The following is a 27,073-nucleotide window of genomic DNA, read 5'->3' on the forward strand; positions in this document are numbered from 1 at the left end:
AGATTAATCCAGAAGGTAGGTTTGTGTTGAACACTGATGACCATATCCTAAGGAAGGAAATTCACTAGACAGCCTAATTTATTGTACAGAGGCAGTAAAACCCCAGAGAGGTTCCTGTTTATTAATGGGACTTCTGCAGAGGCACACAGCCTTGGGGATCTCAGATCTCAGGTAGTAGACAAATAGAAGGGACAGTGATTGGAAAGAGAATTCAACTGTAAGGTTACCCAGGGCCAAGGCAGTGTTTTCTTATTCTCTGTGTGTGTGGGTGCCCAGCACTCTGTGGAGATGTGTATCCAATAAATGCTTGTTTTCTGCATAACTTCATGGATGAACTGAGTAAATATACGAAGAGTGTAACAAAAAAATGGGTAGACAGAGGCTGGAAGATTTGAAGCAATGATAACGTGTTAATGAAGGGAGCTAATTAATTAGCATGAGATATAACTACAAGGCATTGTGGGTATTACTGGAAATATTTGCTTGGCTCAAACATTTGCATGAAAGATGAGAACTGGTAAGGAAAATCCCACATCACCTATTCTAGTTGAGATTTTGTCAGGTTGAGCTATTGTGTTACATACATTTTTATATAATACATATAATAGAATTGTTCATTTGCGTTTTGAGTATGTAATCAAACAACACAGAAGCTCAAACAAAATGGATGCTCAAATTACAATTTTTATGGTAACATCCAGTGCAAATTTATGATTATAATGTTGCTGTTTGAGGCATAAGAGATTCTGCAATGCCTTTTGAATTCTCAAATAATATTCAATTTATGTTAAAATGTATTTTTAGTGTTCCTAATTTTTTTTATCCTGTTCTAGTTCCTTGAGAATTGGAGACCCAAGCAACTGCCTAGGTAACCTGATTTGGTTATCACCCCTGATTCAGTAGACAGGAGTTTGGGTGGAGGATCCATCTGACCAGCTATTTTCAGATGGATTTAGGAGTGACTGCTCCTTGGTTTTAGCTTCCTGAGTATTTTCTTCAGTTTTGTAGCTTTGAAAATTCACTTTCATAAAGTCAGCTAGGTGTGAATGCACCCTGAAACATGTGCTAGAAATCAAACTCACTGGGGACTGATAAAGATAGGATACTATTATATTTATCCTGAAAAATTATTGTTTCCAATCTGGTTTGGGATATATTAATTATTGGTGGGTAAAATATTCTACCAGGAATTTCTGCCATGGAATCACAATAAGTTCACGAGGCTTCTCGGAAAGAACAGAACAGAATAAAGGTTCTCTTCCAGCATCATGCTGGGCATTTAAATTGGGGTAAGTTTTTTGAAAGACAATTTGGCAATATCTCGTAAGGATAAAGTCTAGATGTCTATGCTAGTTACCTTAGTAGTAGACACAGAATGCTGAGCTTAAACTAGGCATTCCAACCATTGTGTTTAACTTACCTTAGGAGTATCTCTAAAATATATCTTTGAACTGGCAATAGCTGTTATGTGTGTGCTCAGTTGTGTCCGACTCTGTGGCCTCATGAACTGTGTAGCCTGCCAGGCTTCTCTGTCCATGGGCTTCTCCAGACAAGAATACCAGAGTGGGTTGCCATGCCTTCCTCCAGGGGATCTTCCTGACCCAGGGATCGAACCACGTCTGTTATGTCCCCAGCATTGGCTGGTGGGTTCTTTTACCCCTGAGCCTCCAGGGAAGATAGAATTTTCCAGACAAGAATACTGGAGTGGGTTGCCACTTTGTACTCCAGGGGATCTTCCTGACACAGGGCTTGAACTGGCATCTCTTTCATCTTTTGCATTGGCAGGTAGATTCTTTACCACTAGTGCCACCTGGAAAGCTGTTTACTGATTAACTTTCATGCCAGGCACTATGTGAGGCATTCTGAGTCCAAGTCAAAGGCAAATCGTGGGGACGTCCAGATGAGAATAATCCTCTCTAAGGGGGCAGATTCTATAGTTCTCAAATAGCTAAGATACCGGACACAACATCTTAAGAGGTGTGGATGCAGAACTGTGGCAGTTCCAGAGGAGTGTGGTCTGTGTTTGATAGAGTCTGTGCTCCGGCTGGAGCCTGAACGATAGCAGGTATGTGTGCCCAGAGACAGGGCAGGTGGAAGGGATGGCCTGGTTTAGGGAGCAGCAAGGGCAAAGGCTCATGGGTGAGGCAGGAGGGGTCTTGCAGAAGGAACGGGAGTTCACTTGCCTGGGACATGGTATGTGTACAGGGAAGAAGGAAGGGATTGGAAGCCCAGGCTGGGGAAGCTGGACTTTTTCCTGTAGTACTTAAATGCCAGTGAGAGTGTGGTACCTTAAAATGGTTTTCTTTCTTTCTTTTTTTGATAGGTAACAATGCTCAAATGTTTTAAAAAGAAATTCTTTAGAAATAATTATTAATACCATGAGTCTAATTTTCTTCAGATCCTGCAAATGTGCTTTTTGTTTTCAATCTTATTTATTTATTTACCTGTAATTTTGACTGTGCTGGGTCTTCACTGCTGCATGGGCTTTTTCCTAGTCGTGGTGAGTAGGGGCTACTCTGTAGTTGAGGTTTACAGGCCTGTCATTGTGGTGGCTTCTCTTGTTGTGGAGCACAGGCTCTAGGATGCGGGGCCTTCAGTAGTTGCGGCTCCTGGGCTCTAGAGCAGGCTCAATAATTGCGGTACATAGGCTTACTCGTTCAGCTGCATGTGGGGTCTTCCCAGATCAGGGATCTAACTCACAGCTCCTGCATTAGCAGGCAGATTCTTTACCACTGAGCCACCAGGGAAGCCCTGTGGTGTTGCAGGAAGGGGGAACCCTTCCAGGGCCCGAGAGTGGGCTCTTGTCTAACACTCAGAAATGAATTGTCCAAGGAGACACACGAGCTGACAAAGCAACAGGCTTTATTGGGAAGGGGCACCTGGGCAGACAACAATAGGGTAAGGGAACCCAGGAGAACTGTTCTGCTGCATGGCTCATAGTCTCGGGTTTTATGGTGATAGGAGTAGTTTCTGGGTTTTCTTTGTTGAATTATTCTGACTCAGGGTCCTTGCTGGTGGCATATGGCCTTGCTCAGCCAAGATGGATGACAAGGAGGATTCTGGGAGATGGAAGGACACGTGGCATCTCCTTTTGACCTTCCCTGAACTCTTCGAGTTGGTGGCGGCTTATTAGTTCCCTGTTTCTTACCAGGACCTCCTGTTGTAAAACAACTCATGCAGATGGTCACTATGGTGCCTGGCCAGGGGGGACGGTTTCAGTCAGCGTGCTTCCCCTAACAACTCCCCCCTGAAAGACTTCATACTCAAGATACTTCTTGTGAATTGGGGCAGAGGTCTCTTCCTTCTGTAACTACTTCCTGCTGGGTGTGGGTATAGTCCTGCCTAGTGGAGCAGAAGTCTTTGATCTAAGTCAAGGTATTCCATACCTTTAACTGGCTTCTACCCTTGTAGAAATAGCAATTTAACCTGAAACTGCTGGACCCTGTCAGTGATGAAGCAGACAGGGGTCAAACAGGAGGCCAAACATGATGGTCATCACTGTGCCCAGAAAAGGAAGGCAAAATTTGAGGTGAGGGCTGCAGGATGTGTGACTTTCTTCTGATTGGTTGGTGGTGAAGCAACCAGGGTGGTGCTCCAGGAATCTTACGTCAGCCTGAAGTAATCATCCTCTACCTGGGTGGGGCCCCAGTTCTGCAGAAGAACTTAAAGATATTTTTATGCATAATCTTTGAGTACTAACCCTGATCCTGCCCCAAGGCTGTAAGCCACTTGACTGCTCCTCCCCTATTTCTGTATCCCCTCCCTTCTCTGATCAGCAGCTGTTTGAATCTGCCCTTTGGAACTCAGGGAAGATCAAGGAGACTGAATGAAATCTATATCCTATAAACAAGAAACATGGGACACAGAAAGACCCCAAAGCCTCACAGAGTCCTGATCATTGTTAGTGACTTTTAGCCAGGTAGCCAGTTGCCTAGTTCTATAAAAAAGTAAGGTTGCAGTGACTAGTTGCCAACAGACATTGTTTTGATAATGTTCGGTGGCATCCAATTCTAACTTGACTCAGGAAGCTCAAGTTCTTAGCAATACAAGGACTAGTCTGAAATTACACCCATAGTGTCACCTTGTTATTTCCTTGGATGTCTGAACTGTAGCTACTCTATTTTGACTTTCAATTGTAATAGTCTCCTTAATAGCCAAAACAGATTTCACCATTCATGATGTTAGTGTTTCTCTAGGTATGAGAAGATGCAAGAATCGGTACTCATAAAATCTCCTGAAAATAATCTAGCTCTCTGAAGACCCTCTCTGCCAATTTTTCCCAGAACACAGAGTATCTCATTCCTGATCTCCATCCTGAACTCCTTTCAGGGATGTTGAAGGTCAGCAGCTGCAGTGGCCGTGATTTAATCTTTGTAGAGGTAGATGGCAAACATCAGTTTCCAGTTGGCAGAGCCCCTTCATGGTTATAACTTTAACCATGATTTGTGTGTGTGTGTGGGGGGGGTGCATTTCATGACCATGTTGTCCCACTGTACTGAGAATGCTTATTCCCACTTCTGGAAGATTTCACCATAGGCCACTCAATGTACTGTTCATGGACTAGGCCATAAACCAGAATCCAAAATTCTCTGGACCACCTGTCTTATTAGCCTCTTGGTCCAAGAAAATATTCCCTCCTGTTGCTTCTTCCCATATCTTATTGTTGTTGTTCAGTCACACAGTTGTGTCCGGCTCTCTGTGACCCCGTGGGCTACAGCACACCAGGCCTCCCTTCCCACATCTAGAGTTACATTATTACAATCATTGTTCTCATATTTATCTATATATTATTTTATCAGAAGTTCAGTCACACATTTGGAAATGTAAGAAGCAGCAATTTTGTAAAACAGGTGAAATACAAATTACACAGCTAGCAGTATTTAGTAAAGTCATAAGTAAGACTTAAGCTAGAAGCTTTAATGGCTCAGAGGGTAAAGCGTCTGCCTGCAAAGTGGAAGACCTGGGTTCGATCCCTGAGACCTGGGTTCAATCCCTGAGTCAGGAAGATCCCCTGGAGAAGGAAATGGCAACCCACTCCAGTATGCTTGCCTGGAAAATCCCATGGACGGAGAAGCCTGGTGCAGGCTAGAGTCCATGGGGTCACAAAGAGTTGGACACAACTAAGACATGACTTTCACTTTCATTAGATGCAGCCCAGTATATCCCAGGTCATCTGACTTAGTCTATTTTATATCAATCCTTATCTTTCAGGGAAATTATATATTGGCATTGTCCATAAGACACACAGCCCAGTTTTGTGGTGCTACTAGACTGATTAAGTATGATTTAATTGTTGCCAACATAGAGATTTGAAACTTAAATTACCGTAGCCTGCTGGTGTCTACATAAATCCATCCCATAATTGTGGGAGATATTACTCCTTGGCTGAAACTTTGTTGCTCTGATTGAGCTTATTGTGAGCTTCTGTTACTCTATTACTATTGAGTAATAGGAGAAAATTCGTATTTATGGCCAGGGTCAGAGCAGGCATTATTAATTGACCAGATGAGGGGATTCCACCTAGTAATAACAATCGTGACCTGAACATGACTATAATTTTTCCTTTAAAGTAAATTTCTTCAGGGAAAACCAATTAGAGCCTTGGAGTGCAGAAATTCACCAAGGTGACCCAGAAGTACTAGACACAGCTGTAAACCCAATGATTGGATTGATTTCTAAAACTAGCATAGGATCATTTCTATGACAGAAAAGCATTTGATTCACATGCAAAGGTCAAGAAGTTAAGAAAACATTATAAATGATCATACAGGTCACATCAAGAATCTTGGGCAAGCTGCCTATCTCTGATATCTTCTTTTTCTCGTCTTGGTGTGAGTGTAGTTCCTCCTTTCAGACTCATTTTAAGCTAACTTTGAGGTCAGTCACCCTCTCTATAGGCCAGTCCAGTGCAGGGGCCCTGTGTACAGACTGGAGACAGTGCTTCAAAGAATCATAACTGATAACATTTTACTAGGATATATCAGATTTTTAACAACTCCATCTAATCTCTAGAATATCTATATTAGTAATATTTACCATCCAATATAGCCAGCACTGGTGGGTGTATCACTTAGCTTGCTCATACATCACGGTAAGCGTATATGGAGGCTCAAGGTCTAGTGAAGTCGACTCTGCCATCTTAGAGCTAGTTGGTTTTATGGCTATGGCATTCCTAACAAAATCCATTTACCCAACTAAATGCAACTCAATCTTAGAAAATCCTGGTCATCCATAACTCATTCATTTCAGTGCTTTTTCATTTCTCACATCTTTTACTGAAAACATTTCCCTTAAAAGTTTTTTTTTCCACATTGACTTACTTTTCTTATTGATAAATTTGTAACAGAATGCCAGGTATTACTTTAATACAGAATTTTTCCCAGTTCATATGAGCCTGAAATTCATTTAATTTTTCTTGTATTTAGAATTGTTTGATTTGTAAGTGCTTACTTTTCTTTAAGCCAATTAAATAGAGCTCATTTACAAATTAACCACAGTAATATTATCCATAGATATATTCTGAGACATACAAAAATACAGACAGACTTGAAAGATCTAGTTTCATTTTCTAAACTTAGTCATGAATCGGATATCACAATAGAAAATTCACTAATTTATAAATAACATTTAGAATAAATAAAAATTTTAAAGCCTTCTTCCTTTTCCACCTCAGTCTCAGGAATTAGAGATGATCTAGATAAGTGTTCCTGAGAGCCTGGTCTCAAGGCACAGGGAGAGAAAATCAAACTCTACTAGAACTTGTTCCACCTCAGGGCCAAAATTCTGAAAAGTCATTTAATCAAGCTTGCTTTTACTAACTGATTATGTAAAAAGAACTAGCTTTGGAACTAATTTTTAACACTTTTACCCAAACCGACTTTCTCTGAGGTCTAAATAACATGGCAGCAGATCTAGACAAAATGGTGGACACACAAAGGGAAATGGCCCTCACAAATCACAACACAGAACTCTGTACACAAGCCCAGCCGTCCTCCTCAAACACTCCCTTAAATACAAGGTTGCAGTCTCTCAGGAAACCTCCTCCAGAGACAGAACTTCAGATCCAAGTACCAACAGAGTAAATGGAAGTATCTCAGGTCTTCAAAGATTTCAAAAGGAGGAAAGGGGGTAAGTTGAAAGAAGAGGGGGAAGGAGGCAGGGGAGGGGGCACAAAAGGGGTGGCCTTACAGACTTCTCCTGCCACCTGCAGACACCCAGATGTTACAGGACTTTACCCTGGGTTTCCAGGGAAGGGAGGACTGGGACTCGACCCTACCAGAAATCAGACCAGAACCAGAATTTGAGTTCTCTGCCAACTGGAGGCAATCAGAATCCGACCCTCAGCTCAGGCTGAGTCCCTTCTACCAGGCTCCTGCATCTAGGACCAAGGGACAAGAACAAATGGTAAAGAAGGCCAGGATGAAAGAAAAGGGGAAAGGAGGCGGAGGAAGGAGGCCAAAGAGGTAGCCTTATAGAGGTCTCCTTCCACCTGCAGACACCCAGAAGTTACAGGACTTTCCCCTGGGCTTCCAGGGAAGGGAGGACTGGTTCTCAGCCCTACCAGAAACCAGAGCAGACCAGACAGAATCAGAATCCAAACTGGAAACCAGACCAGAACAGAACTAGAATTCGAGTTCTCTGCCAACTAGAGTCCATCAGGCTTCGACCGTCAGCCTAGCCTGAGGCCCTTTGCCCAGACTCCTGCATCCAGGACTGGGGGACTAGAAAAAAGAGTAGGGTAGGAAGGGTTAAGAGGAGAAAAGAGAGGGAAGGGGAGAGAGGTCAATAAAGTCTCTTGGTCTTTACCCTTTCGGGGCACTCTGGCCATTTGTCCATGTCAAGAGGAGACCAGGGACAAAAGAGCCTCAGTTGCGGCCACTGGGTCTTGTCCATTGGCAGGCGAGTGGTCCCTGAGTACCCCAAGTGGTCAGGATGTCAGTTGCAGCAAAGAAAATCCCTACCAGGGTTGCTATTTGTTGCAGGAAGGGGGAACTGTTCTAGGTTCCAAGAGTGGGCGCTTGTCTAACACTCAGAAATGAGTTGTCCAAGGAGACATGCAAGCTGACAAAGCAAGTGACTTTATTGGGAAGGGGTGCCCATGGGGAGAGCAGTAGGGTGGGGAACCAGGAGAACTGCTCTGCTCCATGGCTGGCAGTCTCAGGTTTTATGTGATGGGGTTAGCTTCAGGGTTCTTCCTGGTGGCACATGCATTGCTCAGCCAAGATGAATGCCAAGGAGAAGGATTCTGGGAGGTGGAAGGACACATGGCACTTCCTTTTGACCTTTCCTGGACTCTTCTGGTTGTTGGTGGCTTATTAGTTTCCTTTTCCTTTCCAGGACCTCCTGTCTTAAAATAACTCATGCATGTGGTTACTGTGGTACCTGGCCTGGGTGAGTGGTTTCAATCAGTGTGCTTCTCCTAACAGTGATATGTGTTTTGTTCCAAGAAGCAAAATGGTTGCTTTAGTAGTGGGAAATAATAAGGCATAAAGGGATGTGTTGAGAGACAAGAGAATAATTTTTTTCTCTTGTAGCCAGTTTGTTGAAGTGTGTTAGTCCCTCAGTCATGTCTGACTCTTTGCTATCCCATGGAATGTAGCCCACCAAGCTCCTCTGCCCATGGAATACTTTCCTCTGTCCTGGCAAGAATACTGGAGTGGGTAGCCATTCCCTTCTCCAGGGGATCTTTGACCCAGGGATCAAACCCTTGTCTTCTGCATTGCAGGCAGATTCTTTACTGTCTGAGCCACCAGGGGTGAAAAATCACACCAACTCTTTGTCTTGTATTTCCCAACTTCATGAAAATAAAAACGCTCTCTATAAAAATTATTTTTGAGGACATGAGGGCACATAGTGCCTTTGAGTCTTGGAAAGATCAAAGTGGTACACAGATTGTCCAAACGCAGAGATTTATAGAGGACAAGAGTGCTTAAAATGCTAGGCGAGGAGGGGGTGGGGGAATTACAGTTAGGAGCATGGACTTAGGAATCAGACTTCTGAGTTTAAACCCAAGCTCCAGCATCTACCAACTTCTCTGCTCACTTCTGATATCGCAGATGAATAGTTTCACCTATGACCCTCTGACTCTGCCGCTTCTGCTCTCCATCAGTGACCTGTATGTTCCCCCTCTACTCACCTTACATCCCATGGTTTCCTGTTGTGTCACCTTTCTCCTTCCTCTTTCTCACTCTCCTGAAAATCTCAACCCTGGTTAAAATCAGGGTTGTCCAGGCATAACCTTGTACCCCACCTAGACACACACACAGCTCTGATGATACTGAATTAATTAACCTACCCACTGCACTGACACTCAGCACTCTCTGGCAATTCTACCATGTTCCCTAGTAAATTCATCCTCTCATTTTTTCTAGGTGATTATTCCACACCTTTTTCTCTTTGCTCAAACCTCCTGCATCCCCTCCTGTCTCTCAGCCAATGATCTCGCTGCTTATTTCAGTAGGAAACTAGAAGTAGTCAGAAGAGAAGCCTCTCATTTCCTGCCAAATCCTATTGCATTGTCTTATAATTCTATTCTTCAAACCCCCACTCTTTTTTTTTTTTTTGCATTTATTTTTTATTAGTTGGAGGCTAATTACTTTACAATATTATAGTAGTTTTTCTCATACATTGACATGAATAAGCCATGGATTTACATGTATTCCCCATCCTGATTCCCCCCTCCCACCTCCCTCTCTACCCAATCCCTCTGGATCTTCCCAGTGCACCAGGCCTGAGCACTTGTCTCACACATCCAACCTGGGCTGGTGATCTGTTTCACCCTAGATAATATACATGTTTCGATGCTGTTCTCTCGAAACATCCCACCCTTGCCTTCTCCCACAGAGTCCAAAAGTCTGTTCTGTACATCTGTGTCTCTTTTTCTGTTTTGCATATGTCTCTTTTTCTGTTTTGCATATAGAGTTATCGTTACCATCTTTCTAAATTCCATATATATGTATTAGTATACTGTATTGGTCTTTCTCTTTCTGGCTTACTTCACTCTGTATAATGGGCTCCAGTTTCATCCATCTCATTAGAACTGATTCAAATGAATTCTTTTTAACGGCTGAGTAATATTCCATGGTGTATATGTACCACAGCTTCCTTATCCATTCATTTGCTGATGGGCATCTAGGTTGCTTCCATGTCCTGTCTATTATAAACAGTGCTGCGATGAACATTGGAGTGCACGTGTCTCTTTCAGGTCTGCAGACCCCCACTCTTTGCTACAGAGGAGCTATGTGTGCTCCTGGCTGAAGTCTATCTCACTCCCCACTCACCAGATCCTTTGCTCTTGCCTGTTTGGAACTTTCTTCTACAGTATCCTCACACTAGCTTCATCAAAGTTCCTCTTTTTACTGGATCATTCTTATTCAAACAGTTCATAATATCTCCCTTCTTTAAAAAACGTGAAAAAGTGAAGTCGCTCAGTCGTGTCCGACTCTTTGCAACCCCGTGGACTGTAGCCCACCAGGCTCCTCCGTCCATGGGATTCTCCAGGCAAGAATACTGGAGTGGGTTGCCGTTTCCTTCTCCAGGGGATCTTCCCAACCCAGGGATCAAACCCAGGTCTCCCGCATTGCAGGCAGATGCTTTAACCTCTGAGCCACCAGGGAAGCCCCTTCTTTAAAAAAAAAAACACCCTCCTTAATCCTTTGTCTCCAGGAAGCTTTGCCCCACCTCTCTGTTCCTCTTTAAAGCAAAACTCTTTGAATAAGTTTGTCTGTTCTCTCTGTCTCCGATAACTTACCTCAGTCTTTTCAACCCCACTCCATCTGTTATTATGAATATTTCAAATATAGAAAAGTTGAAAGAATTTTAAGTGAACTCCCATATAACCACCACCTAGACTCTACAATTAATGTTTTGCTTTATTTGCTTTAATACATATCTTGTCATCTTTTCATTCCGTGACTATTTCTTCAATCAAATTTAGGTTTTGGATGCATTTTAAACTAAGTTGCAGGTATCAATACATGCTCTATTATACTTCAGTGTGCATATTATTAGTCAGAGTTCAGTATTTATTCATAATTCTTCTCTCTTTAGAGATTAAGTGAGTCACCCAGGGTTCTGACATATGAGTACACCACCTTTGCCATCCAAACCTTTATAAAGATATGGAACACGACTATCACCACAGAACATTCCCTCATGCTCCTTCTCAGTCAACCCCCAGCCCATCCTCCCATCTCCTGCCAGAGGCAACCTCTGTTTTGATTTCCCCCCAGCGTATATATGTCTGGATGTGAGAGTTGGGCCATAAAGAAGGCTGAGTGCTGAAGAATTGATGTTTCGAACTGTGGTGCTGGCAGAAGACTCTTGAGGGTCCCTTGGACTGCAAAGAGATCAAGTCAGTCAATCCTAAAAGAAATCAGTGCTGAATATTCATTGGAAGGACTGATGCTGAAGCTGAAGCTCCGATACTCAGGTCACTTGGTGCAAAGAGCCGACTCATTGGAAAAGACCCTGATGCGGGGAAAGATAGAAGACAGGAGGAGAAGGGGATGACAGAAGATGAGATGGTTGGATGGCATCACTGACTCAATGGATATGAGTTTGAGGAAGCTCCAAGAAATGGTGAAGGACAGGGAAGCTTGGTGTGCTGCAATCCAAGTGGGTCACAAAGAGTCAGACATGACTGAGCCACTGAAGAACAACATTGCATACAATTGTTTGAACTGTACAATATGTACACTTTTGTGTATGTTCTATCACTCAGCACAATGTATTTGAGATGTAGCCATAAAATATGTGTTATTCATACCTTTCTATTGCTCAGTATTATCCTATTGTTTCTGCAACAGTTTTTTCATTCATTTTCCTATTAATGGATCCCTAGGCTGTTTTGGGGCTTCCCAGCTGGTGCTAATGGTAAAGAGCCCACCTGCCAATGAAGGAGACTTGAGATGTGGATTTGATCCCTGGCTCAGGAAGATCTCAGTGGTGACATGGCAACCCACTCCAGTGTTCTTGCCTGGAGAATCCCATGGACAGAGGAACCCGACAGGCTATAGTCCATAGGGTTGCAAGGAGTCAGACACGACTGAAGTGACTTAGCACACAGCACACACAGGCTGTTTTTAGCTTGGGGCTGTTATGAATAAACTTGCCACAAACACAAAGTTCTTTTCTGTGGATGTAGGGTTTCTTTTTGGCTAAATACTTAGGAGTGAAATTATTGGGTCATAGGGTAGGTGTATTCAGTTTTATAAGAAACTGTCAGTTCAGTTTAGCTCAGTTCAGTCGCTCAGTCATGTCCGACTCTTTGAGACCCCGTGAATCGCAGCACGCCAGGCCTCCCTGTCCATCACCAACTCCTGGAGTTTACTGAAGCTCATGCCCATCAAGTCGGTGATGCCATCCATCCATCTCATCCTCTGTCGTCCCCTTCTCCTCCTGCCCCCAATCCCTCCCAGCATCAGGGTCTTTTCCGGTGAGTCAACTCTTCACACGAGGTGGCCAAGGTATTGAAGTTTAGAACTTTTTAAAAAAATGGTAGTATTGTTTTACACTCTGACCAACAGTATATGAGTTTTGATTGTTCTCTTTCCTGGTCAGTATTTGGTTTTGTCAGTTTTTTTCATGTTTATCCATTCTGGTGAGTATGTAGTGACATCTCATTGTACTTTTCATATAAATGTATCTGATGAATATTAACATTCAGTATTTTTCATGTCCTTATTGATCATTAGTTTATCTTCTTCTGTGAAGTTATCAAATCTCTTTTGTTCTCTTTTTATTGAACTATAAGCGTTCATGACATATCCTAGATATGAGTTCTTTGTCAGATATATGATTTGCATATGTTTTCTCCCAGACTTTGATTTACCTATTCATTTTTTTTCTTTTTTTCTTTCTTTGACTGCACTGTGTGGCCTATGGTGATCTTAGTCCCCTGGCCTGGGATCAAACTTGTGCTGCATGCAATGGAGGCACAGAATCTTAACCACTAGGCTGCCAGAGAAATTCCCTGCCCCAACCTTGCACCTATTCATTCTCTTAATGGTGTCTTCTGATGAGCAGAAAATTTTAATTTTGATTGTCTATTTTTTAAAGTAAATTGCTTTAATATCTAAAAGTTTTATGGTTTTAGCTTTTATATTTAGGTCTATTATACATTGCAAATATGTGGTGTGAGATTGGGGTCAAGATTTGTTTATTTTGCCATACAGATATGTAGTTGTCTTAACATCATTTGTTATAAAGCCTTGTTGTCTTTTCCTGTTGTATTTCTCTGTCAACTTGTGAAAATTCAAATGATCATACAAGTGTGAGTCTGTTTCTAAGTTCTCTGTTCTGTCTTATTGATTTTTCTTATTGATCCCATGCCAGTATTAGACTGATTATTGTAGACTTACTAGTCAAAGTCTTAAAGTCAGGTAGTGTAAGCCCTCCAAATTTGGTCTCATTTTTTATAATTGATTTGGCTAGTCAAGGTCATTTGCATTTCTGTACACATTTTAGAATTAGCTTGTCAATTTCTACAAAAAGGCCAGTGAAATGATCGTGACTGGGTTTACTGAACTTATAGATCAGTTTGTGGAGAACCTACATCTTAACATTTAGTCTTTTAATCCATGAACATGGTATGTCCATTTATTAGATCTTTAATTTCTCTCAGCAATGTCAGTCACAGTTTCATTTGAACCTACTTCTTTTAGGTTTTGTGCCCAAATTCCCCTGCAGCCACTCTTGTCTAGGTCACCAGTGACCTCCATGCTGCTGTATCCAATGGTCAGTTCAGTCTTCCCCTTCCTTCATCTTTCAGCTGTCTGACATAATTGATCACTCTATCCTTGAAGCATTTTGTTCACCTGGCTTTGTCTCCCCATGTTCTCCTGGTCTTCCTCCCATCTCATTGGCAGCTCTTTTTTGGTCTCCTTTGCTGGATCTTTTCCTTCCTGACATTTAGATGTTAGAGGTCCCTGAGCCTCAGTCTTTAGAGTTCTGTCCTTTATCCATTATCAATCAATCTCATGGTGTGAATATGTTATTTAAAGCCATCACAATGGCTAAAGCCTTAAGACTCCCAATTTCGTGTCTCAATCCTTTATCCAAGACTTAAATATACAAACCCCAGACTTATATATTCAATGTCCTACCCATCTTCATTTGGAAATTTTAAAGGTATCTCAAACTTAACCATTCCAAATGGAACTCATGATTTGCCTTTGAAATGTCTTGTACCTTCTGACTCCCTACCATCCACCATGTTCCCCAACTCAGTAACTGGACTTTTGTCCTTGTTGCTCATATATCAGCCTTACAGTCTTCCTTGGCACCTCTCTTTCTTTTGCACTGTGCATCACCCTGTAACCAGGAAAGGTTAATTTTGAATTCACACTGAATCTGCTCTGTGACTTCAACCCTTATCTTGTTGCTTTTGTTATTATGCATGCGCATGTGCTGAGTGGCTTCAGTCATGTCTGACTCTTTGCAACCTTGTGCACTATAGCCCACCAGGCTCCTCTGTTCATGAGATTCTGCAGGCAGGAATACTGGAGTGGGTTGCCATACCATCCAGGGGATCTTCCCAACCCAGGGATCAAACCCACATCTCTTATGTCTCCTGCATTGGCAGGTGGATTCTTTACCACTGGACCACTTGGGTATCTCAAGGCTTCCCACCTGGGCTTCCCAGGTGGTGCTAATATTCACTGGGCTACATGGGGTTGCAGAGTCAGACATGACTGAGCACAGCGCATTTCACATTTGTTATTATAGGCATATGTAATGGCCTGCCTCAGGAAGATACCTTGCTCCTGGCTACCTGTGAAGGACTATGACGTTCTTAAACTCTTTGGCAACTGGCTCAGCATCTGGCATCCCTTGACTCCTGCTTACGGGGGTGGCCTAGAAATTCACATTTGGGTAGGCCAGAATCACAGATAGATGTGGCATCTTTGTTGATATGACAGGAGATGTTCCATTTTACACCACCCAATAAATGACTGTAAGGAAATGAAACTAACACATCTCCCTGCCTGAAACTTGCCATTCTAGGAGACATTTGCAAGGATTGAATAGTCTTTTTACTCTGTTCACCTCCCCATCTCTGATCCATTAAAGAACCTGGCATCCAGGCCCCAGCAAGATGGTTATTTTGAGGCATTAGCCTGTCATCTTCTCAGTCAGCCACCTCCTGAATAAAGTCCCTTCCTGCCTAACACCTCCTCTCAGATTTATTGGCCTGTAGTGTGGGGAGCAGAGTGAGCTTGGACTCAGTGACAACCCTACATTAGAAAACTCTCTTGGCTCTATCATAGAGCTCTATCTACTTCTTAGCCATCACTCTAGTCCCAGCCACCATCATCTCCACCTGGTTTACTGCAATATTCTTCTAAGTAGTCTGCTTTCTCTCACTCTATTCTTTATATAACCTGAGTCACCTTTAAAAATGTTTAATCAGGGGAGCATTTCACTCCCATGATTAAAACCTTCTAGAACCTTTCTATTATATTTAGGGGGAAAAAAACTTCCACAATGGTTTGAAAAGCCTCAGATGATCAGACTTCTCTGTTCACTCTCTGACTTCACTCCATTCTGTTGTTCTTTCTTTCACAATACTCGACTTCATTGGCTTTTTTTGTTGTTCTTGCACATTCTAAGCTTCTTTTGGACTCAGGGCCTTTGTGATTTCTGTTTCTTCTGCCTGTAACCTTTTCCCCAGATAATTATAAATCTTGTTTATTTCATTCTGCTCTTTGCTTAAGTGTCATCTCCCCAGAGAGGGCTTTTTTGACCACCCTATGTAAGGAGAGTGTCCCCTCACCCCATTACTCTCCACTTCTTTACTCTGCTTTGGTTTTCTTCTTAGCACTTAGAATTATCTGGTTTGATATTTGTTTTATTTGTTAATCAGCTGTTTCCCCTAGTAGAATACATACAAACTCCCTGAGGTCAGGGACTTTCTACTTTGAAGGGTTAATACTGTTAACAATGCTTGTCACATAGTAAGTGCTCCATAAATTTATGTTGAATGAATGACTGTGGACAAGTTAACCTTGCTGGCCTCATTTTCTTCATCTGAGAAATGGGAAAAATAATGGTATTTACATCATAGGACAAATGTGAAGGCCAAATAAGATATTGGGTGTAATAAGATATTGTGGCAATAGTGTTGGCTGTTGTGATTATGACTGCTATTCAATAATATAAATGATCTAGGACTTTCCGGGTGGTGCAGTGGATAGGAATCCACTTGCCAATGCAGCGGACATGGGTTGACCCCTGGTCCGGGAAGATTCCACATGCTGTGGAGTGACATGTGCAGAACTACTGAGCCTGTGAGCTGAAACTACTGAGCCCATGAGCCGAAACCACTGAAATCTGCACCTGCAGCCTGGCTTCTGCAGCAAGAGAAGCCACTGCAATGGGAAGCCTGTACACCGCAACTGGAGACAGCCCTCACAAAGCAACAAAGACCCAGTGCAGCCAAAAATAAATAAAATATATAAGTGATTGAAATCTCTTATGATTAATCCATAGATACTTACGCTAAGTAAGGTGGACTTTGCCTGCTATATACTTTTTCCAGTGGTTGATTTCAGGAGTATAACTTATAATCCAGTTATTGGTAACTTAGTTGGAGGGAATAGATATAAGTACATGAAAAGTCAAATGCCAAGTGAAAGTCGCTCAGTTGTGTCCAGTTCTATGCGACCCCATGGACTTCACAGTCCATGGAATTCTCCAGGCCAGAATATTGGAGTGGGTAGCTCTTCCCTTCTCCAGGGGATCTTCCCAACCCAAGGATAAGAACCCAGGTCTCTCACATTACAGGCAGATTCTTTACCAGCTGAGCCACAAGGGAAGCCCAAGAATACTGGAGCGGGTAGCCTATTGCTTCTCAGTGAATCTTCCTGACCCAGGTAGATTCTTTACCAGCTGAGCTATGAGGGAAGCCCTAAATTCCATCCATATTTAAATAACCAATCAAGACAACAGAACAAATGTTATCATGCTTAATTAGTTGTCTAATACATTTGCTGATGATTGTTCTAGGTCTAAGAAATAAAAGCTTTTTTTTTTTTTTAACTAGAGTCATCTGAGGAGGCTTTATGGAGCATGTGGATTTGGGCTGCCTCTTGAAATCCTGGGGAGGATTTTAATCCTTTATTGGCCATGGGGTGGATGAGCATCAAAGGTGGGGCAGTGACATAGACCCTAAGAACTAGGGGAGGTAAAGAATGCAATAAATCAGTTTGGCAGGAGGGAGAGGTCTTGTGAGGAAGCAGTTTGAGAGCAGCACAAAGAATCAAGGTAGTAATGAAAGCAAATGATTCAGGCTCCAGGAACTGCCAGGGAGACAGGAAGCCCTTCCTTACGTGGGTTGGACAAGCAAGGAAGGAAGTGCTTCTGAGTGGTTAGGAAAGAAGGTAACACATCACAGGCTTGCCATTGCCAGGTTCACTCCCTTCTCCCCCACAGGACAGGTGCCCTAGGGTGTTACTCTCTGATGCACAGACAGTGGGTTGGCTTGCGAAATCCATGTTTCCGTGTATCCAAGGAAAGGCAGCCAGCCACAGGAGGACACTGCTCTTCTGTTCCCAGAGCCTGGAAGATAACTTTGAACTCTTTCTTTTTTTTTTATTTGTCCACAAGAATTCTCACTCCAAGTGGCTATGACTCAAAGGCAAGGGACAGTTTTCACTATGATTTCTTATTTAAAAGAGTAGAAAAACTACATACAAAAACAGCGTTGGATTTGGGTTCCCTGCATCATTGGGAAGGGGTGGGAGGTGGGAGGGAGGTTCCAGAGGGAGGGAGCATATGTATATCTATGGCTGATTCATGTTTATGTATGGCAGAAACCCACACAATATTGTAAAGTAATTGTCCTCCAATTTAAAATAAAAATTTTTTTAAAGACTAGAGAAAAAAAAGACTAGAGAAACTTAGAAATTAAAGGCCAACCAATAAACATAATAATTTACATTTTAATATGCATATTAAGAAATACTCAATTTTTTCACTCCTCAGTAGTGGATGAAAGTGGGAAAAGAGCATGTTAAGCATTTCTTCTTTTTTAGAAGAATATAAAGAAGTAGACTAAGCAACAAATAAAAATAGTCATATATTTGTTCAAAAAAAAGAAATACTCAGGTTTTTTCTGAACAACATGAAAGAGAAGAGTATGCCACCCTAAAATATGCTACTTAGGCATAATGATTATTTTGAATTAAAGTTATTTAAGAAACAGCTGATGTAAGAATATTCTGATCCTCCTTTGTCTCCCTGAGAGCAGGAAATAAATCTCCCAGGTGGAAGGGATCTTGCCTGTACCAGGAGGGTTGAAGGCATCCTTATTGCCAGAGACAGGGAATTCAGGGCCAAGAGGTATGTATAAACAAACTTTGTTACTTCACTGATTTGCTGGGCCAAACCCAGACCCCTGTATTTTGTCAGTTCTTCACAAATTTATTGTTTTTGTCTAAAAGGTATAAGAGCTACTTTCTTTGGTTACTTCTTTGCATCCCACATTTTTGTCAGCTCTCATATATACAAAATTAATTTTTCTCTTGTTAATCTGTCTGTATCAATTTAATTATTAGACCAGCCAAAGAACTTAGAAGGGAAAAATTTTCCTCCCCGACCAGCATATTTGGTCAGTCACGTATAGCCACCTTCTCATTATCATGTAAAAGGAAACACCTTATATGAGAAGAGGCCAGAGTAACCTGTGAACTGATCAGATTGTTTTTTAAAAAGATAGGTTATCTAACCAACTATGAGATAAAATTTGCTTTAATAATATAATTTTATGTAGATTTGCATCAGTCTAAAAAAATGTTTGTGTGTCCATTAAGTTTTTTATTATCAGCAAGTTAATAAATGTAACCTTTTGGAGCATTAGAACAGATTTCAGAGCAATTTGTAGTAATTAAGAAAATGATCCTGTAAAAATAAGAGAATCAAAATAAAACAAAAAACGATGCAAAATAGATATGAGCCATGACAGATGTGGCAGAATAGGGAATGGACGTGAAGACAATGAGACACATTGTTGTTAACACAGCCCTGACAACACGTGTCCCAGATTAAATAATGAATGTGGTTGGTGGGCACAGCCAGGAGAGAACAGAGAGCACGTTGTTTCAGCCTGTCTATCTATTTTCAGACTAATTGCTTAAGTATAGGCTTCTGTTCTGGTTACAGCCAGAGGAAAATCAAACAGTTGAAATACTGTAAGTCTTGTAATTCACCCCCATCATAAATCGAAATTAACTAAGAGTTAAGAGCAAAGCCTCCAAGTAAATTGTTAGGCCTGCCTGCAAATGGAAGCCTGAAGAGAAGCAGGATCTACTTGCACACTCTTTCATCCTCTCCTGATCAGGTTCTAGCTAATGTGACAGGAGGGCTTGTCGTTGCCTCTCCTGCGCTCAGCACTACAGCTCCAGCTCCGTAGGGTGGGGAGGCAGATGCCAGGCTCCATGCCTGGGACTGGCCCGAGAAGTGGTGTCTTCTTGGACAGCGGCTTCTCTGAGGTTTCAGGCAGGTTGGTGTCACCTGCCTTTTCCTGCTTCCTACTGGGTCTTTGTGATGAGCTAGTGTAACCTGTGAAAGTACTTTGTTGACACAAATGAAGGGATTCTGTTTTTATTATTTTGAAGTGTTGAGTTGGTGGAGGAAAGAACACAAATCAAAATCCTGGCTTTGAATCCTGGTCATCTCATACTACATCTCCCCTTTTCTGAATTCTTTAAGTGTCTTCCTGTGTTACCTGCCCCCCACCCTTTGCATCAGACGTTCTTTGATTTTTTGAGAGTTTGCAAGGACCCCTTTGACATTCTAGTGAAGCTAATGAATCCCTTTACAAAATAATGTTTAATGCATTAAATTAAATGCCTACATTTAAGTGAATAAAATTAGGGGTTCTAGGCATTTCTGCAGTAAACATCTTTGCCATAAAGCAGTTTTACTGCACAACTAATTGGCCGTAAGGCAGATCTGCCATAAAACAGAAAGTGACTGGTTGACAATTGGTTTCAACTGTGTTATAGCAACTTGATAGAAAATACAGTGATAAGAAAACTTACTGAAGTGTGAAATAAGAGAATGTAAAGCCAGACTGAATACTGTACTAGAAGATGATAATAACAGTTTGCTAATCCTTTCATGGGCACAGCCATCTCTCGTCAGAACCAAAAGTTTACCAATCTATGGCAAATATAAAAGCAGAGTCTAGTAATACATGACAGTGTTTCAGACTATTAAGTATCAATTCTTTAGCTCATTTAGATACAACATCTCATCTTGTAATGTCACCTTTACCAGATTTATCACGCAATATTAGCAGTGTCAGACTTTATTTTTTGGGGCTCCAGAATCACTGCAGATGGTGATTGCAGCCATGAAATTAAAAGACACTTACTCCTTGGAAGGAAAGTTATGACCAACCTAGATAGCATATTAAAAAGCAGAGACATTACTTTGCCAATAAAGGTCTGTCTAGTCAAGGCTATGGTTTTTCCTGTGGTCATGTATGGATGTGAGAGTTGGACTGTGAAGAAAGCTGAGCACTGAAAAATTGATGCTTTTGAACTGTGGTGTTGGAGAAGACTCTTGAGAGTCCCTTGGACTGCAAGGAGATCCAACCAGTCCATCCTAAAGGAGATCAGTCCTGGGTGTTCATTGGAAGGACTGATGCTGAAGCTGAAACTCCAATACTTTGGCCACCTCATGCGAAGAATTGACTCATTGGAAAAGACCCTGATGCTGGGAGGGGTTGGGGGCAGGAGGAGGAGGGGACAATAGAGGATGAGATGGCTGGATGGCATCACCGACTCGATGGACATGAGTTTGAGTAGACTCCGGGAGTTGGTGATGGACAGGGAGGCCTGGCGTGCTGCGATTCATGGGGTTGCAAAGAGTCAGACACGACTGAGCGACTGAACTGAACTGAACTGAACTGATTAGAAGTTGGAGGCAAAGGGAGACTCAAACTCCTCCAATATCCCCAAAATAAATGGTTACATGATTCTTGGTAAGTTTTATGAAAATAGTGACATTTTTTGTTATTTGATAGTGGAGAACATGATGTAGACAGAATTTTGGTATTTGGCACAGAATCTGGCTTAGGTGATTTGGTGAAATGAGGACTGTCATGTAACATTTAATGTAGTCCAGATATGCACTGCTTTATTATATATATATATATATGTGTATATATATATGTATATATATATATATGTATGTATATATATATGTATGTATGTGTGTATATATATATATATATATATATATATATGTATGTATATATATGTAGCATCATCCCTGTCTGTTCATTCTACTTACAGGGAAATCTGAAGAGTCTTACAGCAGATTTTTTTTATATCATGAAGATGTATGTCCAACATTAGACCCTGAATCATTAATGATTGACTTTGAAAAAGGAAGTATCATTGCTTTCACAATGTTTCAAGTAGTTTTAAGGTTTTGTTATTAGTTTTTCAAGTTTCATTGTGTCCTTTTTAATGTCCCTATTTTAATTTATTTTCATGATTTGTCTTTTATGGTAAAGCTGTCCTGAAGTCAATTAGTTGTATGGCGAAAGTTCTTGCAGCAAAGATTCTTACAGCGAAAATACCAGACTGCATAGGGTTATGAAAGAAACCAATTAGACTGATATACAGTTATCAGTATACCAAAAAAGTAATGACATAATATCCACCCTTTATTGATAGCCTCCAAAAACCACCTCCTTGTCTTGTCCATCCCACTGCTCCTTCTTCTGCCAGCCTGCTCTTCCTTCTGTGTGCCCAATTCTGTTGGTGGCATTAACAACCTCCACATGGCTCAGGCCCAGAACCCAGCTTGAGCAAGTAAGTGAGCATTGTTCCTACCAGGATTACTGCCCCAGTCTCCTTGATAATATCTGTGGAAGTATACACTTGTATATTTTAAAGCACTGATAGGTCATTTCCTTTACCTGGAATGTCTTCTAAACTTCTGCTCACCTTGCAGGGTCTAGTTCCTCCTTACTTCTCTTTCCAACGCACACATCTGGTCACATTATGGTTTAAAATCTCTTGGTGATGCCTCTTTATCTCCATGATATGACATCAGAGGACTCCTGCGGCCCTCGCAGTTTTCTTCTGTTGGTCTCCCAGCCTCACCAGGCTGCCTGTGGTCCCTCTGGTGGCCTGCCTCCCACTTCCCCCTTTGCCTTGGCAGGCTGAGTGAGTGCCCTCTGCTTGGGGATCCGTCACCTGCCTTATGGCCTCCAGGTCTCAGTTCTGTGGCTGCCTAGCTGGGAGGCCTTTCCCAGCCAACACTATCACAAGGACTGTCCACAGAAAGTTCTTGTCCAACCATCTCCCGCTCCCTATCATTTGACCAGAGTCCAGCAGAGTTTCACAAGTGGTATGCTCGGAGGAGGACAGCATTATTATTGCACGTGGTTAGCAGCACTGACTTTAGAGCCAGATGACCTGTGTTCTAATCCCAGCTCCACCACTCGCTCTTTGATCTTGGCAAGGTACTTACTCTTTAGAGGCTTCAGCTTCTCATCTGTGAAGCTGGCAAAATAATAGATTGGTGTGGTTTAAATGAATTACTCTCTTGAAGCACTTTACAACCATGCCTGGCTTCTTGTGAGAACTTAAATATTAGCTATTAGTTCAGTAAGTTTTGTAATATTAGTTTTAGTTTAAGTAGCATGGCCTGGGCTTATTTGGAAGTCACGTATTATACTTCTATTTTTGCTGGAGTTTTATTAAAGACTGTCATGTAATTCAAAACCCAGTGTTTAGCTGTTCTTCATCTCTGCTGAGGATTTCAGAACATCGATTTTAACAGAAATAATTTATATTAGACAAAAGGAAATACTGTTTGAAAGAAAGACAGGAATAATCCTGGGGATACAGCATCTTAACAGAATGATGGAGACACAGTCCCACCAGCAGTTAGCTCACTGAGTTGGGATGTATCCAGGGTTCTTAAATTTCAAACATTTATGCTGGTCTCACAGGAATTTTTCTTGCAGCCCTTTGGGTAAAGGAGAGATCAGTGTTATCTATCAGAGTATTTATCTGGGAATGCAAATCATTATATATGCTTGCAAGCCAGATCCACAGGTTTTGACTGTAATTATAATACTTTTTCTTTTGCATGAATATTTTCATACCCTCTATAAATATTCTGGTCTGTGGGAAAGAAACTTTTCATGATTCCTACCACACATTGTATGTGATGTTAATGTGCTCTTATCACTCATCCTTTTCTTCTCCTCCTTTTTCCTCCAACGGCAAGCATTTCCCCTGAGGTTTAACTGCTTCAGCCTTTTCTTGGTTTTGCCACCAGGTGGGGCACTGGCTCCTTTATAACGCATGGGCCAAAATCTTGAGGCTGCTTTTTTCATTGAGGTGTCTGTCTTGCTCCCCCTCATTCTGAACTGGCTTCTGGAGAAACTGTTGAGCTCTGACCCTGGGAGTGGGTGGGGGAGGGCGGAGGGCGAGTGTTAGATCGAGGGAGTTACAGGACTTTCCGTGTCTGATCCGGTTGAGCTAATATGCTAATGACATGTTTCACTGGTTTGAATAACTTGGATTTTTACCGTAAATACATGTAAATCTACTTGGCAACAAAAGAATCAAGTGTTATTAAAGTACATGGTTAGTATTGCAAAATTTCCTTGGAATATTTGGTCTCATCTTTATGGCTCGGAAGAAACATTGAATTTGGTAATCTTGACCATTATGTTAAACAGGTCTTCTAAAAATAAGGTAGAAATCATGGAAACAAAAATTAAAACTGCTCTTGTGTTGAAAACTTGGGGAAAATTGTATATACCATGAGCACTTTATGTTAAAAAGCAGAGCATGGATTTTTAATTCTTTCTTAAGAAACAATATGTTGGAACATTATTTTTTAAAATAAATATCTTAAGGAAACTATCAATTATGTTTTTTAGAATGAAAAATAAATTTCTTATTCTAAAACCATAGTGAGTCATATTAAGCTCTAGTTTAAACTATAAACAATTAAAAAACTACCAAAAAAACCTCTTTTGTTTTATAAAATAACCTAACTGTAGATGGTAGAATTGAATTACAAGTAATTTTCAGATTTTTAGACACCATGTCAAACTCAGAAGTTAGATAGTTCTTTGATAAGTTTTCCCCCTGAACTTTAACTTTTAGATTTCAGTGATTAGTGAGGTTTTTTGCTTGTTTAATGTATTTTAAGAGACTTCCCTGGTGGCAGTAGTAAAGAATCTGCCTCCCAATGCAGGAGGTGCAGCTTCAATCGCTGGGTCAGAAAGATCCTCTGGAGTACAAAATCACAACCCACTCCAGTATTCTTGCTGGAGAATCCCATGGACAGAGGAGCCTGGCGGGCTACAATCCATGGGGTTGCAAAAAAGGAGTCCAACTTGACTTAGTGACTAAACACAACAATATATTTTAAAAATCAGGGAATAGCGATAGCATGTAACTTTGATTCTCAGAAGCAATAACTTAATATGGTCCCTCTTAGGCAACATGAAATTATAGTGCTGTATTTCCATCACCACCACCACCACCAACTTGGGCAACAATATAAAGCTCATTTCATGGCCCTAGTGGAGGACAGACTGTATTCCTCTTGTTTAAAATGAATGAGTCACTTTAAGACAGCATCTGAAGGGAGAGAAAGGAGTGAGAATGCTCTTTGTTTAAGTTGGTGTGTTATGGTTTTCTTGGGCACCAAGTACAAAAATGAAGCCCAAAGTCTTAGCTCATTCTGTAAGTGGATTTTATTTCTCAGAGCAGCCCAGTGTCTATTTAACATATGGGAGTGGTTTCAAGTTCATTACTAAAGCTTATAGGCTAAAGTGCTTTGTGGGCTTGGCTATGACTTAAGTTGCCTTTGGGGAGTCAGCCAAAAACGGGCTTCAAAACGGATTGCTTTCCTGTGTCTGAATTCTCAGGGTGGTCAGTTTCTTTTCCCCTCTCAGCTGTCAGCTGCTCTGGAGATTAGTTTCATACTAAGGATTCTTTCTTTAAAGCAATATGAAGCGACTACTTTCACGGGGGCACCAGGTTAGTAAATAACATTTTGAACTTTCTGCTTCATGTATCAGACTTTCTGTTCTCACGGGGCGATGACATGACAGTCGGCATGGCATTTGTGCTGTTGCTGTGTTTTTTTAGAAAATAATGTTCATTGATCCTATGGAGGTCTAAGGCTTTTAGTCTTCCTTGTAATATATGCATTGTTGGACAATATTAAATGCCGAAGGAAGCCATGAAGTAATGACTGGTTTTTGTTAGATGTGCAGACTAAAAATCTCTGCTTGTTTGTATGCATTTTCAGTCCCTTTTTCAGAATTCCTTTCATTGTATCTTCTCATTATGTCTTCTAGTAATAACTATGATTTTATACATGGTTTATTTTACTTTTTGGAGCACAAGGCAACAGTGTCCTGTGTCCCAGCCAGCATGCAAGCTTGTCTGATGTATGGTTTTCTCTAGGGCCTATTACTTATAGTTAAAGGAACCAGAATATCATTTTAATGTTCTTTTTGAAAAGCCTGGCATTTTTCTAGAATGCCTCAGAAAATACCTGTGTAACAGTTAACGTGGACAGAGTGCACAGGTGGATCAAGCTGAACTGAATCCCTTCCTTAGTCATCACTGTTTTTCTTAAGTGATTCCTCAGGATTGAAGATTACTCTAGGAGTAAATATGACAGTCAAAATGGAGTGTGCCTAGTAAGGCATGAAATTATCGCTGCTAGTATTAAAATGAAATTAAGTCAATAAAGTGAAGTATCAAGAGAATATCTTCCTTAATTTCATTAACTTAGACATCTCGAGAACAACTTTACCTTTGTTCACTTGTCACCAAAGCAACCTGGTATTAAATAGTTTAACAAGAGTAATTCGATTTGATGATATTTTCAATTTTGTATATGAAGTACTTATGAAGTGTAAGTATTCTTATGAAGTATACTGGCTTTTATGTTACTTTAGGTATGGTTTAGTTCAAGGTAAGCACTAGTATTTTAAAATGTGTGAATAGACTTCTATTATTACCATTTTAATCTTCTCTTTCTTTTCCCTGCTGGGAAATACCGTGTTTCAGAAAGGGTCTGTTCTCTCATGTTCTCTTCTGTCTAAAAATATAAAACTGAGGGAGAAGGAGGTTTAGCAAATCACCTCAGAGAAAGATCTCACCTCAGAGATCTTTCTAAGTATAATACCTATCATTATAGATATTATAGATATCTATAAGTATCTATTATACTTAGAAAGATCTCTGAGGTGATTTGCTAAACTTTAAAGTTCCCAGTCCTATCTCTGCTGAGGCTGAAGTTATAAAGTTATGTGTGCATGCCATCTCAGGATTGCAAAATGGACTGGACTTTATCTCCCTGAGACACAGTTGTACAGCTGTATTATTGCCCGTGTCTACAGATATTTTATTCAACTGTAAATAAAAAAAAAAACCCAGAGATTGCTATGATTTGCTTAATATTAATATATGTTAGTACTGCATAGTGCTATTATTATTAAATACTATTAACTTAAAATTTTAAAGAAGACTTTTGTCAATCTGATTATAGCTGCTCTCTGATTTTAAAGGACAGTGTTAAGTCATTCTACTTGTTGATTACTCGTTTGTGCATGGAAAATTGGCATGGATAAGTCTTAAAAAAGCTCATGTCAGACTCAGTTATGTCTGGTAGGTCTCAATTTCTAGATTCCCAAGTGCTTCCCAGCCTTTTCTTCTACAGATGATAACAAAACAAAATACTACTGATTAGAAACAGAAAAAAACCAACGTGACAAAGGGTAGAATAAGAGAGGAAACTCCATAAAAACCAGGTTTTAGGGTTTTCCTAAAGAGTATCCATTATAGTAAGCTTCCTCCAAACATGACGGGAATAAAAGATTGTACAACAGAGTGCTCAAAATCTGTAACTTGGGATCGAAGCAAATCTTATTCTTGATTCCAGGCTTAGCACACACATTGCAATTCTCGTTCTCATCTTGCCTTACATTTCTGCCTTTTGGCTAAAATCAAGTAGAGACGGGCATTTTTCCCATTCCATATCAGGTTAAACTCTGAGCCGATTAAATTTT

The 27,073-nt window shown here is 41.0% G+C and overlaps 1 protein-coding gene across 4 annotated transcripts in view; it reads left to right on the plus strand.

The window, feature by feature from the left end:
- PLD1 (phospholipase D1) overlaps positions 1 to 27,073 on the plus strand; it is a 219,010-nt gene that overhangs the window by 36,329 nt on the left and 155,608 nt on the right. The window contains exon 1 of one of the 4 annotated variants that reach the window (XM_070466416.1): positions 24,865 to 25,028. The exons of the other annotated variants lie outside the window; for them this stretch is intronic. The gene's annotated coding sequence lies outside the window, so the exon portion shown is untranslated. Of the gene's footprint in view, positions 1 to 24,864; positions 25,029 to 27,073 lie in introns of those variants that run through there. 4 annotated transcript variants of the gene reach the window in all.

The sequence above is a fragment of the Odocoileus virginianus genome, chromosome 4 (assembly GCF_023699985.2).
Source record: "Odocoileus virginianus isolate 20LAN1187 ecotype Illinois chromosome 4, Ovbor_1.2, whole genome shotgun sequence".
In the NCBI taxonomy this organism is placed as follows: domain Eukaryota; kingdom Metazoa; phylum Chordata; class Mammalia; order Artiodactyla; family Cervidae; genus Odocoileus; species Odocoileus virginianus.